Consider the following 15,916-nt stretch of genomic DNA (forward strand, 5'->3'; position numbering starts at 1 on the left):
TCAATTGAGTTACATTTCCTGTTTAGTTTGGCCAATGCAATTCAAATCCCAACTCGCGAAGAGAAATAGAGCCAACTCTGAATTTAACACAACTTTGGTTCCTACACATTTTTGACCAATGAATTTGAAAAACCAGCATAGGAATTCATGCTAGTATTGGTGAAGCTGGTCTTCCTAAATTAGGGTTACCATAAGTCCTCTTTTTCCCAGACAAATTGCATAAAATATCCAGGTTTTGGCTTTGTTTTCCTATTGTATAAGTAATGACTGAAAAGTAGTTTGACCAATAGCATTCGGGCAATGAACATATCAACCAATCATTGCAAGTGAGAAGGCGGGATCTACAGAGAATGGTCAAAACAATGCAAAAGCATGTACATATAATATATGAGGATGGTAGAAAGTGTTGCAACAGGAAAACAAAGCCAAAACCCGACATTTTAGGCGATTTAGAAATCCTGGTCAGGACGTATGGTCATCCTAACAAAATCTTGTCAGTGTGTGTTCGGTGTACTGCATCTGCGTGGGATTCAGCGATCGTTGCCCTGGTGGGGTGTGGTGGTAGAAAGGCTGTACTTAAGCATGCTTTTAGCAGCCCTCAAGAGGGACTGTCTTCCGTCTCACTGCTTTTTCTTCCACACAGTCAAATCTTACAGTTCATTACCCAACCCAAGCTAAAAACGTCCTTATGCGTGTGTTATGCTGGGTCTGAGAGTGAACCAAAGAAAAAAAAAATGAAATGCACATCAAAGATACATGAAAACAGAGAAGGAGAAGAAAGCCATCCTTTCAAATTTTAATTCATCATGTGTAATCAAATGTTAATCTCATAAATCACAGCACTGTGTAAAGAGCAGGGCTGTAACCGACAGAGATGCTGCATGTCCATCACTATAATCAGATTAGTGATTAGTCAATATTGGGTGTTTTTGGGTGGATTCCTAAAATGTTGCATTTGAGTCTTGGTAATATGTTTTCCACCTTTGCAGAGACTGCTCCCTTAAAAGAAGAGTTCAGAATGAAAATCATAAAAATGAAAATTACGTCATAATTTATTCATCCTCATGTAATTCCTAACAAAAAAAGATTTTCTCTTTTCAATGAAATACAATTACTATCAATGTCAGGACAAAAAAAAATTTAGTCCATACAACTTGTGTACTGTAATTCATTAGTCATACATTAAAAAGTCTTTTTTCAGAGCAAAACATTCTGAAGAAAAACTTTTTCACAAGTAATGTTGAACTGCTGTAACTGAATCATTGAACCGAATCAGTTTGATTTATGAACAAATTATGCCGACTGGGAGGGTTTCTCTGCACAAAGAACCGATTCTTTTCAAAGATTTGATCTTAAAGAATGATTCATTGATGAATCGCTATTGTCTCATTAACCCTAATAAAAGCAGATACCAAGCTTTTCAATGAATAACAATTACTGAATTAAGTTTCTCACACAAAGCCATCTAGGACTCGTAATATAGTGAAAAAAAATAGTATGGAGTACTTTTATGCTGCTTTTTGAGTCCTTTTAGGAAGCTTATCTAAATAAATTAAGAATAAGCACTTAAAACAAAAAAGTGGTTTAGTAAATGCTAAACCTAAAACCTACAGTTTGAAAATAGATGATTTTGAGATTAGCTAAAGATCACATTTGTTGAATTATCAATGTTTTTAAAGATTAACATTAAGTGAGCATTAAATGATGGCAAGGGTAATCTAATAACATAGTTTCTTTCACAAAGCTACACTGTCAAAGTCTAGAAAAGTATGAAAGACGTTTTCAGAATAGTCCATCTGCCATCAGTGGTTCAACCGTAACATTATGAAGTGACGAGAATACTGTTTTTAAGTGAAGAAAACTAAAATAATTACTTTATTCAACAATTAATTTGTCAACAGTCTCCCCTGTGTCTCTCCACATCACTCAATGGACTTATTCTGATGATGCTTATATCATACTTTTCAGGACCTTGAAAGTGTAAGTTACTTGGCAGTCTATATGGGACAGTCACAAGACTCCCGGTTTTCATCCAAAATATCTTAAATTGTGTTCCGAAGACGAACAAAGCTTTTACAGGTTTGGAACGACATTGGGGTTAGTGATTAATGACAAAATTTCCATTTTGGGGTGGAGTATCCCTTTAAGACCACTTAATTTTTTTTTTTAAATATATCCCAAAAAGTGAATCAGCATAGTCGTTGGCTTAACATGTTGCCATCCACTGATCTAAAGGCAGCCGGACACACACCTGCTTGAAGCTCTCATGTTCATTAGATCTCCTGCTGCTGCTGTCATGATAAATAAACCTCACTGTTCCCAGTCACAACATGCCTCCTGTCTGGCCCCGTGTATGTTTTCCTCCTGTTCCTCCACGGACTCCATCATGTCGTCCGTTGCCTACCATATAGACCGAGCGGAGGCTGAACATGTCTTATTCATGCTCTCCAGCTCCGGGTTAAAACAAGCCCCTCTCTCCCCTGAACTTCCATAAATGATGAGCTCTAAAGCCTGTGCTGGTGTAGCCCTGCTGTTCCCGGCAGCACGGCCGCAGGGACGCTAAATCATTCACAGCGCTGTGGCTTCAGAAAGAAAAGTTTCTGCTCGTTTGTCGTCTACGGTGAAGTAAGAGATAAAGTTGGCATGGCTAGTTTAGTCGTAGCTTGTCTTAACTCAAGGCCACTGATTGAATTCATGGGACCCGGGATGACATTCCCAATGGAAACGGTCCAAACGTTAGATTGAAGAAGCAGCTTGCGGAAAAAACAAATCTATTGTCAAACAGGAAGTGTGAAGAGAGGAAAGACCGGAAGTGAGGTCACCGAAGGAAGGGTAGGCAGAGGAATTATACACCTGAGCATAAAGACTGGACAACTCCATTGTTCGGAGAAGAAGGAAAGACGCTTTATGGATTTTCCTACGGAAGGACAGCACCAAATGTCTCCACCCACTGTGATAATGTTAGTATTTTGTCAGAGGATTTTCTAAATTCCGACCAATAATTATTTTCATGTTATAAATGTTAAATATAAAAATATATTTAATAATTGAAAGTCACTTTGGATAAAAGCATCTGATAGCTACATAAATGTAAATGTAATCAGTTTTAAAATTAGGTGTTATTTTAGTAAATTCAAACTAAAACTAAAATTAACAATTGCTAACAAAATGCTAGAAAGCCAGTGTTATTTAGGTATCATTAAGATTTTAAGATATTCATTTTATTTCTGTTTTAGTTACTTTCGTATATCGTTATAATAATAAAAAATAAGAACTTTTTTTTTTTTTACCCTGCTACAAGTACATTTAGGCATCACAACATTGTAAAATACAGCATAAAAAACGTATATTCGTTTTGAGATCTGCAAAATGTTACATTTAACAGTGTTATTGAATTATTTTTGTTTTCATTAATCAACTTTATGTGAAATTTAGATGACAGCAGACTTAATCTAAATGTAAAATATGGGAACTTACCATGCACAGTTAAAAATCTAACATCATCCAAATAAATTGGTACCTAGGTTTTTGTATTATTATTCTTCTTGTTTTGATTGATCAGGCTGTGTATCACACCTCTACTTCTCTCTTCCAGGCGATTGGCCGCAGACAGACTCCCAGGAGGCCACGGGTGTCTGGACATGATGTCACACCTCTAACATCTTCTAGCCTTCTGCTGCCTAAAAGTGACAGCTCTTGGCTTCTTCTGCCTGGAATGGATCAGTTGTGTTTCTCTGCACTCAGTAATGTATAGGTCACCACATCTCTAGTTTCCCTGCTGAAAAGACACTGCTGCTGTGTTTTGGTACCCAGTGTGGGATAAAGGCTTCTTCGGCCCAACACATACTCCCCACATGTACATGACTGTTCTTGCAAAACAAGCATGATTTTATATTGCTTCCATAAATGCATCAGAACACATTCAGGGGGTACTACTGCATGGTAAAAAAACATGTTTATAGATATTAAGGAGAAAAAAATAATCTATTAATAATTAATGAAAGCAGTAAAAAAAATTCAATCGATAATTAATTAAACTAATAAATAAATATACCACTATTTATTTTTAATGTTCAATAAAAAAAACACAGCATTTAATATCCACTTTCACAAAACCATTACTGTAATTCAATTATTTTTCCCATAATAAACATACTAATTTCAAAAGCCATTTTAAAATAAAGCATGATTTTTTTTTTTTTTTAATTCAAAAGTTGCTGTTTTGTTAATAAATCATAATTTCTTCCTATGGTAAAATATATTATTTCATATTATTTCCTAAAGTAATTTTAATTTATTCATTATTTATTGATTAATTAATTAAATCGACAGCGTTTTGGTCCTCCATCTACTGTTAGCTACTGCACTTTTTTATGATATTTAAAATATTTTAGATTTATAATATTTGTATATTTTGTATTTCATTCTTTCTCTTTTCTTCAGAGAGGAGGTGCAGCAGGTACAAGTGGAGCCGCGGTTTCACCTAAAAGCAGAAAGAGCGTCCCAGAGGTCCCTCGACATCCCCCCGCATGTCTCTTTTCTCTTCCCTCCTTCTCTCTCTCTCGCCTCAGTGAAGCCGTCCGATCGCGTTAGCCTCATCACAGTGCTAAAACGCTCTCTCTGCACCCCCTCTGTCCTCGGTGCTGTTGACGCCCTCATTTCCCCCAAACAGAAACACTTTGAAAATCTCAGGAAAACAGGAAAGATCGCTGGCCTCACTTCCTGCACTGGGTTTGTGTTTGATAACGCTCAAGACAACACAGCGCCAATAATGACACAAAATTACTCCAGTGATTCTGTGATTAGCTTGTGGATCTGTTCACATTACGGTCATGTTTTGGTCTTTAAATCTTATCAGTGTTTTTTAGGGTGTCACCAAATGGAGAGCTGGTTAATCAGCAGAGATCATCTCCAACAGTCACGTCAGGGTTACAAGACAACACGCTAAAATCACAGGTACCTGGACTGGAAAGCAAGAATACGATTTTCTGTGTATATTTTTATTAAAAAGTTACGGCACAAAACTCCATCTCAAACTACTTATATATTTCTATACTTATAAATTTGTTTAATATATTTATGTTTTGAAAAAAAGAAAATGTATTACATAATTCATAGTGCATTATTTAATATTAATTTATTAGATATTATTAAGTGTTTTTTTTTCTTTCAGATTTTCAAACAAAGTTTATAATGTGATTGGCACAAGTTAAATATATTAATATTTTAATACAATGAAATATAATAATATAAAACAAAACACTGAAACCATAATAACTTTATTAAAAAGTTATGTTAATACTGTACATTTAATAACAGATTAAAACAATGGCATATGCCCATCAAGTTTTTTTTTCAGTCATTTATTGATTTATTACAGTCATTAATAAATATATATCATCTTACCATTGATTTTAATATGATTAAATCAATAATATCACATATAATGTAATATCAAATTAAATATTGAAATGGTTAATTTTACATAAAAAACACTTATTTTAAAACAATGGCATGTAGCCGTAAAGTAATTGTCATTCAAATGCACAGTGTTTCAATGTAATTTATTAAGTAAACAGACTTATAAAATTCAACAAAGATGCAAATTGAGGTCAGATGTGTCTTACAGTGCTTCAGATATCCACCAACAATATACAGTATTCAAGGTAGCTGCACACAGTGCTCCTGCCAGGGAATAATACCGGAAATGCAGCTTGTGTTCATTACAGTGAGGGAATGACACAGAGATGTGGTTTTCTGACTTGTGACATGAGCTCAGAGAGATCTAGTGCTGCTCTAAAATCAGGAGGAAAAAAACTCTTTCTACATCTTAAGCTTTATAAATCAATTCCTTGGAGATGCCAAGCTTAAGAACAGCCTGTCCTTGACACGAGGTGTTTACATACTGTTGGGTTCTCCTCTCTCTCTTTTTCCTGCCTTCCTCTCTCCACCTCCCCCAGCCGACCCTCCCTCGCTCTGTGGAGGAGGACAGTCTACTGGAATGAACGAGGGACTTGGCCACAGACCAGAGAAGAGAGAGAAATACTGTAGAGTGGAGACTGACTGTGTGCATGTGTAGAACAAAAGAGGTCACATGAACAGTGGAATGAAGAACAGAGCAGCGATTGATCGTGAACACACCTGGTGGAGAGAGAGAGAGAGTTTGAGTGGTCTCTCTCTCTCTCTCTCTGTAACCAGGGGGTCAAGAGCAACATGTTCCCAACAAACACAGAGAGAAAACAATTAACAGGACTTTCACAGCAGGGGAGAATATGGAGGGAGCTGAGGGGGTCTCTAGAGAACGAAAATAGCAGGAAATTGACCTTCCTCTTCACAGTGTCACTGAGAGCACCCAGTGCTCCTAAATTTAGTTCTCTGAGAACTTTTTGAGAGAGAAAAGAAAAACATGGGAAATTCTGTTCTTTCTCTCTCTTAATTTAGTTTCAAACGAAATAACAGTGCATTGTAATGGACTAAAACTGTCCATTTGCATGGTCAAAGCAGAGTAAAATAACAGAAGCAAAACCCAACAAACCAACAGTTTAGTGTAATTTTTTTTTGTTGCCAAAACAATATCACACTAAAATAAACTGAAAACTACTAAACTAGTGCTAAAATTCAATTTGATTTGCCAGAGCAGTACTAAACTAAACTAAAATAAGTAAAATAACTAAAGTAAAATAACCTCTGTGACCCGTTATCCCCGTTTACAGTGAACTGATCCACACAACCACACACACACACACACACACAGTGTGGGAATCCCAGCACCTTCACACAACATCTCAGGTTATATTTAGATTCAGACATTAAACTAAAACACTTAACATTTTCCAGACATTTGTGTCCATGAATGAGATTTGCGTCCATGAATTTTGAATATTCCAGATGTGTATCAGTGTTTTTAGGGGATTTCCAAATGCATGATAGAGCATGCAGTTAGTAGGAAGTAAACAAGACATCCTTGACCACACTTCTATATAGGGGCAGTTGTGGCCTAATGGTTAAAGAGTCGGACTTGTAACCTGAAGGTTGTGGGTTCAAGTCTCATATCTGTCAGGACTTGTTGGTGGAGGGAGTGAATAACCAGTGCTCTCTTCCAACCCCAATACCACAACTGAGCAAGACACTGTACCCCCAACTGCTCCCCGGTGATGCAGGAATATGTCTGCCCACTGCTCACTCACTATATTCTGCTTTCAATTCAAGTCTGCTTTATTCGTCAATTCTTCCACATGTACAGTACATACATACAGAGAATTGGAATTGCATTACTTTCAGACCTATAGTGCATACAGATAACACTAACATTAGAGCCTAGAAATCTAGATCAAATATAAAATACAACTATACAATAAGGCCATGTAATAAAATAAAAAAACATTTAAATAAAGTAGCGCAAGGCACATGGCAGACAGAATGCAGACCAGAAGTGAACAAACAGTGCAGATAAAAAGATTTTAGTGCAAAAAAAAAAAAAAAAACTTAAGTGAAGCTTTGTTCTAAAGGTTATATTCTGATTTACCTGCTTTGAAAGGATTAGTCATAAATCCATATTTAAAACTTGTTGATGAAGAAGTGAGATGGAGAGCAGAAAATAATAACCTTTAACCTTTTCTTTACGTCTGTGTGTCATGATCATATCAACTCCTCCTAGGAGTCAAAAAATCACACGGTTCCATGTGTCTCAGACCTTTTGCTGACCATCTACAAGCATAAAAAACATCAAGGGCTTTCTCCAAACAGCATAAAGCTGTCTCAGAGCACTAGATCTAGATCCGATCAGATTAGCTGGCTTCTACACAGCATCACTGAGTCACAGGAAGCAAAATCGTGTTTACAAGTTCCCAGGACTGCTGCAGCTAGCACTTCTAAAGAAGAAAAGTCACTGGACTTGTCAAAGTTTGCAGACTGTTCTGGGTGGTTTCTAGGGTGTATGTGGTCGGAAAGACATTCTGAGTGCTTATTTTGTTAATTTTCGATGTACCTGTAGTTAGTAGGGTGTTGCGAGGTGGTTGCTAAAGTGTTCCGAGTGATTTTATGACATTGTTATGGAGTTGCCAGGGCTGTGACAATTAACAAAAGTGGGTGGATTTGTGGATTTGCTTGCAAGGTTTTTACTGCTGAATCTATGAAAGTGCACCAGATATGTTGCTAGACTACATGGTTCCTGACATTGGAGGGTTTGGTTTGTTGATCAAGTTAGTTTAAGCTTGATTTTGTGAAAAACTGTTTCATCTTTTCCTTTGTATAAATACAAGCTTACAGCAATGCTAACATCCTCAGATTACAGTCTCCGTCCCTCAGGCTGTGTGTGTGTTTCCTTTTGGAGCTTTGAAGAGTCTGTTTAAGATAAGATATCCGAGTGTGGGACGTCCTCTCCCAATCGCGAGCTGCCGCTAACTATTTATAAACCCTAACAGGGCAGAAAAATGGAAATATTCACTCTCTCCCCTCACTAATGTGCACATGTGAGGTAATATCACCTGGACATTTGGATTGGACATAAGGAGATGTTAAAACTTCCTGCTCTCCGGATCGACACAAGAGGTAATTTGCAAGCACCAACCTTGCGCTAAAGATCATCAATCAGAGATGTGAAACCATAACACATGCCATCTCTGTTTATATCTCTGTCTCTATTGCACTCTTCCCGCTGTCATCTGGATTACGTCTATGAGCTGTCAGTGATAAACCACAGGCCCACCTGAAAATCTCTCCTCTGCTCTCGGCGTGTTTAGATAACCCCCCCGGTCTAAGTTTCCAAACTATTCAGTGTGTGTGAAATTGCAACAAAAACACAATGAAACCATATAATTTCTACAATATCTGATGCAACTCAATTGCTTATCAAAATGAAATCCCATATGTTAAAAAACAAACTCTTGCAATGGGTTTTGATAAACAAGAATGATGGAGTTTTAATTATAAACCAATCAATAATACTGGTAAAAACATAATGTTGTTTTACTTAAGATTAACAAATACCAAAACAACGTGTCTGCATGTTTTATTTCTGACGAATTCCATTTGAAACAGCAGACAGGGCTGGAGATCTGATCTGGGGTCAGGTTTGCCCATCATACACTAATGATGACTGACTCGGGAGAATCAAACTCTCTTTATCATATGGTCATGTGTTTCTCTGTCCATCTCTTTGTGTTTCTCTCAGCTGCATGAACACTGCAGCACAGGCAGTGGGTGGAACTAATCTCATTAAATATGAAAGAACTTACAGTGAACTGCGGAAAGAAAGAGGGAGTGAGAAAAAGAGGAGAGGAGAGGTCACTGAAGGTCGGTGTGTGTATGTGTGTGTGTGTGTGTGTAAATGGTTATGCAGTTAATAAATCTCAACACGCTTCTCCAGAGGGTTCTTCAAGAACTTTGAGTAAGTTTGATGTAATCGTGTCGTGTTTCCTGTTTGAACACACAGAGGTGGAGGAACTGAAGAGATGGACATCCCACTGGACAAATACCAACTTGAGATTGGTAACAGCAAAAACTTGATAATTCTGTCTAATGTGTTGATGGAGAGTCTCTACAGTCTACTGTGACAAGAACATAAGTGATTTAAAGCTCAGACAAATATATATATAAATAAAGAAAGAGCAATAATCAGGTGAACTTGGGGTCATATCATAAAAAATGATTATATATATTCTTACTAACCCCTAACATTTGAAATGGTAGTGTACTACAAAAGTAAAAAAAAACTGTTGTGTAAAAGTCAATCATGCTGTTTTGGTTGCGTGAAACAATGACTTAAAAAGATCTTAAGAAGACTTTTGGGAAGTGAAGAAGAATGGAATATGACTCCTCTAAAAAGTACACAAAATCAACCAATTAACTTAGAGAGTATCTCATTCCACTTAAATAATAAGAAACACAACATTAGTGTGTTCTGCCCAAAACAACCAACACCTCAGAACACCACAACTCCCACAGTTATTACAGAAGTGCAGTTATTTACTCGTGTGATATGAATCTGAATGCCCTGAGAACCAATTACAACACGCAGAGTCTGATTCCGTCAGGAAAATGGAAATTAGCCATATATGGACTCGATGACCAGGATGAGGAAGTTGAATCATGGAAATCTGAATACATCATTTTACTTGTGTTGGCAAGAGAGGTTCTTACCTAACACTGGAGGAATGCAGAGAGAGAGAGAGAGAGCGATAGAGAGAGAGAGGCTAATGACTGGAGTGTTTAGTTTACCCATCAGTCTGCCGATTACTCTGAAACATTTGTAACTCCAAAAGAGTTACAGTTACTGTAAGTTTACAGCAGAAATCACAGCATAAACAAAAATGTAAAAAAAAAATAAAAAGAAAAGCAGGCCCCTTGGCCCTACTTCAGGTGGAAATACTGTTATGTTATTTTATGTTGTTATAAACTGCATTTATTTAATAAAAAATTGAAATATTGTGAAATACTGTTGTATATTTTAAAATGTTTTTGAATATGTAGCCTAATTATTCCAAACTTTTGACCGCCAGTGTAGGACATACAATTTGATACATCATTGTCCTTCAAAGAATCCCAAAGAGCCCAAAAAAACATGGCAGCATCATAATACTTTTTGAAAGGGCGGTACATACTTGGCTTGAACTCTGAAAACTCTTCCATCATGATGAATTTTATATCCTCATTGTGTCTTAATGCAGAACACAGAGATGGAGCTGTGTGTGTGCAGCTATATGGCAGCTCTCTCCAGGCTTCGTTTCGGATCAGAGTCGTCCCGTTGAGCTCCACTTAACAGGTTAAATATTTGATGCTCGCACAGAACTGCCACTTTGAGTTCAGAGATACAGACGAGCGGCGGTCGCCCACAGCTCCCTGAACTCCACAGACCCTGCATCATTCAACAAACTCTAATTCTCTTCTTTTTTGTTAAATATGTTTTTCCCTTGACCATACTTCTTTAAAAAAAAAAAAAAAGCTCAGGAATGGAGGATTTCTGGTTTGATCCCCAGGTGAGAGAAACTAATATTACTGTGCCTCAGGCTACTCCAGTGGGATCGAGTTTTGAATAAAAGTGTCTGCTAAATGATGGTAATTGTATTTTTTAAAGGGTCATATGACCCTTCATTTTTAAATGATTATTTATTTGTTTATTTAAAAACAGTAACAAATAACCATTTAACCACTTATTTTTAAATATTTAAACCATGGTTGAATAAAAGTGTTTTATTTAACTTTTTTCTTAAATTGTTGAGTGCCTTGCATTAATGTTTTTTTAAGAGTTAAATAAATTGGTAACTTTTTATCTCAAAATTCAGACTTGTTTCTCGCAATTCTGAGTTTTTCTCACAATTCTAACTTATATATATATATATATATATATATATACATATATATATATATATATATATATATATATATATACATAATTGTAAGAAAACAGGTTGCTTACCTTTTTTCTTTTTTATTCTGTGGCAGAAAAAAACTAACTCAGAATTGTGAAATGAAACTTAATTTTGAGAAGAAAAGTCCGAATTGTGAGATACAGACTCATGTTTAACTTAAAAAAAATAATAATCAGAATTGTGAGCTATTTTGAGTTTTTTCAAAAAGGCAAAAATCAATAAATAAATCAAGCCATAAATAGCTTTTTTTATTTATCCCATGACAGAAACAAGCTTCCATAGTTATTGCCGTTTTAACCATCTTTTTCTTTAATAACAGCTTGGAAAGCTGCATCATATTTAACAGGTTCATAAACAATTAGCACCGAAACTGTTAAAATTGCATTATATGGAAAGGGAATCAACACAAGATTTGACGGATAAGTACACATTGTTCTCTTAAATCATTGGTTGGTCTGTTGTTGAATAAAAAAATAAAAAAATAAAAGTAAGTGTGATTCATTTTCTACACATCATCAAACCTGTGTGAAATTATGCAGCGGGTCAGACTCTATTGGATAAATTTGGGTGAATTAGTTCTTTCAGTTTTGCTGTGGACTTTATTTGAGGGATACGAGGCACTGTGGGATGCCAGACAGATTTCGTGCTTATATCATGATGCAATCCTTAAAGAAAAGAAAACTCCTGCACGCTGGGATAACGAGCGCTTTCCTGGTTGGAATTCCACTCGTTATTCATCAACCGCGCCACATTCCAGTGCAGTGACATCACAATGAAACACTCTCCTCTACAAATCAGATTCCTGCGGCATAAACTCTCCTTTGCTCTGATCAGTGCAGGTATGTCCAGAGAGAGAAAGATGAGGAATGCATGCATGAGATTATATGCAAAACCTAATATTATGCAATGCACAGGTTTGTGCCATCCAAACTGCCTTTCCAACAATAAACCATCACAAAAGTCAGAAAATGATCAACCTAGAAAACGCTATAGTCAATAATAATGGCGAAAATAGCAAAATAACTACTGAAACATGGCTAATCGTCTTAAATATGATACTTACATTTACATTTATCAGATGCTTTTATCCAAAGTGACTTACAGTGCATTCAGGCTATACATGTTTTTCACCAGTATGCACATTCCCTGGGAATTGAACCCATGACCTTTTGCACTGAGCCACAGTGGTAGCGCATGTTTCCCTCACTTTGCCACGAGGTCAGAATGGTTAAGTAATCATTAGTGCTTCCTTTGTTTTGTCACATTCATGAATATGTAGTTATGGAAATGTGTCTGTGTTTGGTCTTTCTCACTGAATCAGTGCAAACTTGAAAGTTTTACGCTCTCTCTCTCCCATGATGCAAGGATTGTGCATCTTTCTGGCGCAGGTAAATATTTTGTCATGAAGCAATAGGATCATTTAAAAGAGTCAACATTTCTGGCTTTCTGTTTCTTAGATCTGCTAATACAAACATAACAGGTTTCACATGATCGACGTGCTTTATGAAACACAACACTGTGGAAAAACAGTCAAAAGAAAGACAGGAGATTATGCTTATTGTGTCCAGCTGTTAGCTCTGGAGGCGTGCGTATGTGTGATGCAGAAGATGATTTTCCATTATGAGCTGCAGGATTCTCTATCTTTATGAGAGCTTCAGCAAAGTAGAATTTAGATTTTTACAGCATATACAGCCATAAAGCATAAATATATATAGTACAGATGATTTTCCCATTATATTATTTGCAAACAGCATACAATACACATCTCAGCTGTAGTTTATTGGCACTGACCTCCAGAGCTCATATCAGGAAGGAGGACTATGCATTTTCATCAAACTTGCAAGGAACCCGGGGAAAGATGATTATTTATGGCTATTTATTGTAGTACCTGTAAGACGATAGCGTCCTCTTGTGGACATAATTAAAATTTGCTATGATAAACAATAAACATGAAAAATTATTTGACTTACTTGAGACAAACTTCAACCGACTGTGTCCTGAAAATCAGTGACGATAAATAAAAACGTATTTAAAGAAAATACATAAAAAGAGATATACTATTTATTATAGATCAGTGGGTCTATCAGATGTTTGTACACAGCAGATGCTTTCCAGATGAAGCGATCTTTAACAGACATTTTGCAGACGCACGTGCTCTATTCTGCACTTTGTTCGTGAATCGGAAATCTTGCAAATTCGATAAGGTGGATAAAAGCAAACGTCACTTGATTTCTAAAACTCATTTTCAACTACAAACAGCAGATGACGCTATCTGCTAGAACAACTAGACCATGACATCTCAGCTACTGTTTTTATTTTACACAGATAATGCCCCTGACCCCTGACTGACCTCTTGTGCAGTTAGAGAAGAGTGGGAGAAAACATATAGTGAGTGTGTGTGTGTATGTGTGTGTGTGCGTGCGTGTGTGTGTGTACAGAAAAATAGTAAGAATACATTTGATTCGAAAACAAAAGGAAGTTCAGAACAGAATAATTAAGCCTTGCAACCTGGGGGTGTTTAAAAAAAAAAATAATATATATATATATATATATATATATATATATATATATATACATATCAAAATATATTTTTCTTAAATAACACATACTCGCTATCTACAGGCCCTACTATTCTCATATCATTTAACTGTGATGATCCACAAAACAACTAACTTTAACACACTTTTTGCTTACTGCTGTAAATGAGATAATTTGCTGTGAAATCCATTTTCTCTCAGGCACATCACCAGTGTAAGCTTCATGGTCAGTAGGTCTACAGCACTCTTGTCAGTGCAGTCCAGTTACAACAAAAAAATGATCTTGATTGTATCTAGTGGATATTTTTGGCAAAACAGTAAGGGGGTGTTTTCTACCCACTCTACTCTACATTTAAATCAATTTACATCAGTCAAATTCAGTGTGAACATTTGGTTCAGAAATACAATTTCTCCATATGTGTCTCTCTGCCAGAGAGAGAGTCTCTAGCCAAATCAATAACTCATCACTGGTCAGTGTGTGTCTGTGTATTTAGGTCAGGGTTTGAAAGGTGGGAATATAAACCAGAGAACATCCACTGTTTCTGTTCAGCACAGTAAAATGATTTTACACACTCACACATCTTTTGACTTTTCACTTTTTTCACTTCACGCACATTTTTCAGACGTTTTGAGTTTTTCGAGGTTTTTTTCTAAATCACTAACACATGATGTTCTACGGTGCAGATGATGAGAGGTGCAAAGCATCACACACACGTTAAAATAAAAATGTGTAAGATACGAAAATGTTATTTTTAGAGAATATATCTTGAATTAACTTCTTAGTTGATTGTCTTAAGCATAAATAGATCGAAATGTAGGTTTATGTTTAAATAGTCCCTTTTTTATTACAAAGAGATGGTTGATAATGATTCAAGAACAGCAGAAAACTGCTGATCTCACATCAGCTGCTGTATTTTGAGGTCTTTATTTGCAGGCATTGCGAATCATGTGATGAATATAGTCTGAGTGTTCAAACAATCACAATGAAAAACATACAAAGTGAGCTCTGAAGAAAATATAACTGCTGTTTGCTCATGTAAAAGTTGGCACCCACAACACTGTTTGGTATTGCTATGCAATTGCTCACTGGGTAAAGTCAAAAGTTCCCATATTTCACTAATAATACAGGTGCTTCGGATTTAAGACAGATATTTCAGATTTCAGTGTGCCATTGTGACACTCAGCGGGAACAAAGATGAGTTTAGATCATGTTCAACTTTCTCTCTCTGTGTCTTTATGTTCACACACCACTCATCTAAAATTCCAGGATACATGTTTCCCAGCACACACTGCTGCTGCACTTTGAGGTCAGAGCCACTCTGACCAAACAGTGAGTGATAAAAATCACATTATAAACCACAGAGCACATGCTTTTCTTTTTTTTTTCCTCTCTGCAGTGCTTTACAATTAACACAACAACAAACTACGAGCGTAAAGAGAAATGAAAACATGCTGGAAATGTTCTCATGCTCAGGCCATCCAAGAGGTAGATGAGTTTGTTTCTTCATCAGAACAGATTTGGGGAAATGTATCATTACATCCCTTGCTCACCAATGGATCCTCTGCAGTGAATGGGTGCCGTCAGAACGAAAGTCCAAAGATTTTTTGGATTAACTATTCCTTTAATGTTCTAGTTGCAGTAGTTGTGTTAGTTGTAAGAGGAAACATTGTGCTCTCTGTGGTTTATGTGATTTTTTTTTGTTCATGTACTTGACCCGAATTACGAGTCAGAGCTCTTCTCCCTTCTTGTTTTGCAGCAATTCATTCACGCAGAAAAAGACTCCGCGAGGGGAAGTATGGGAGGAATTCCCTCGACTCGGCACAAATCTGCCCCTCTAAAGCCCTGCTGTGCAGTTTGTCCTACTTCAGGCCATGTGGAAAGAGCAGGTCCAAAATGCTGAAACCTAGCTGTGTTATTCTACAGATGTTTACAGGCTTGCTGGGAAGAGCACAGAGGCCCGGACATACCCGGAATATCTGTCCTCTCCATCTGTTTCAACACAGAGATTA

This window comes from Carassius auratus, unplaced genomic scaffold (genome assembly GCF_003368295.1).
Source record: "Carassius auratus strain Wakin unplaced genomic scaffold, ASM336829v1 scaf_tig00042450, whole genome shotgun sequence".
Taxonomy (NCBI): domain Eukaryota; kingdom Metazoa; phylum Chordata; class Actinopteri; order Cypriniformes; family Cyprinidae; genus Carassius; species Carassius auratus.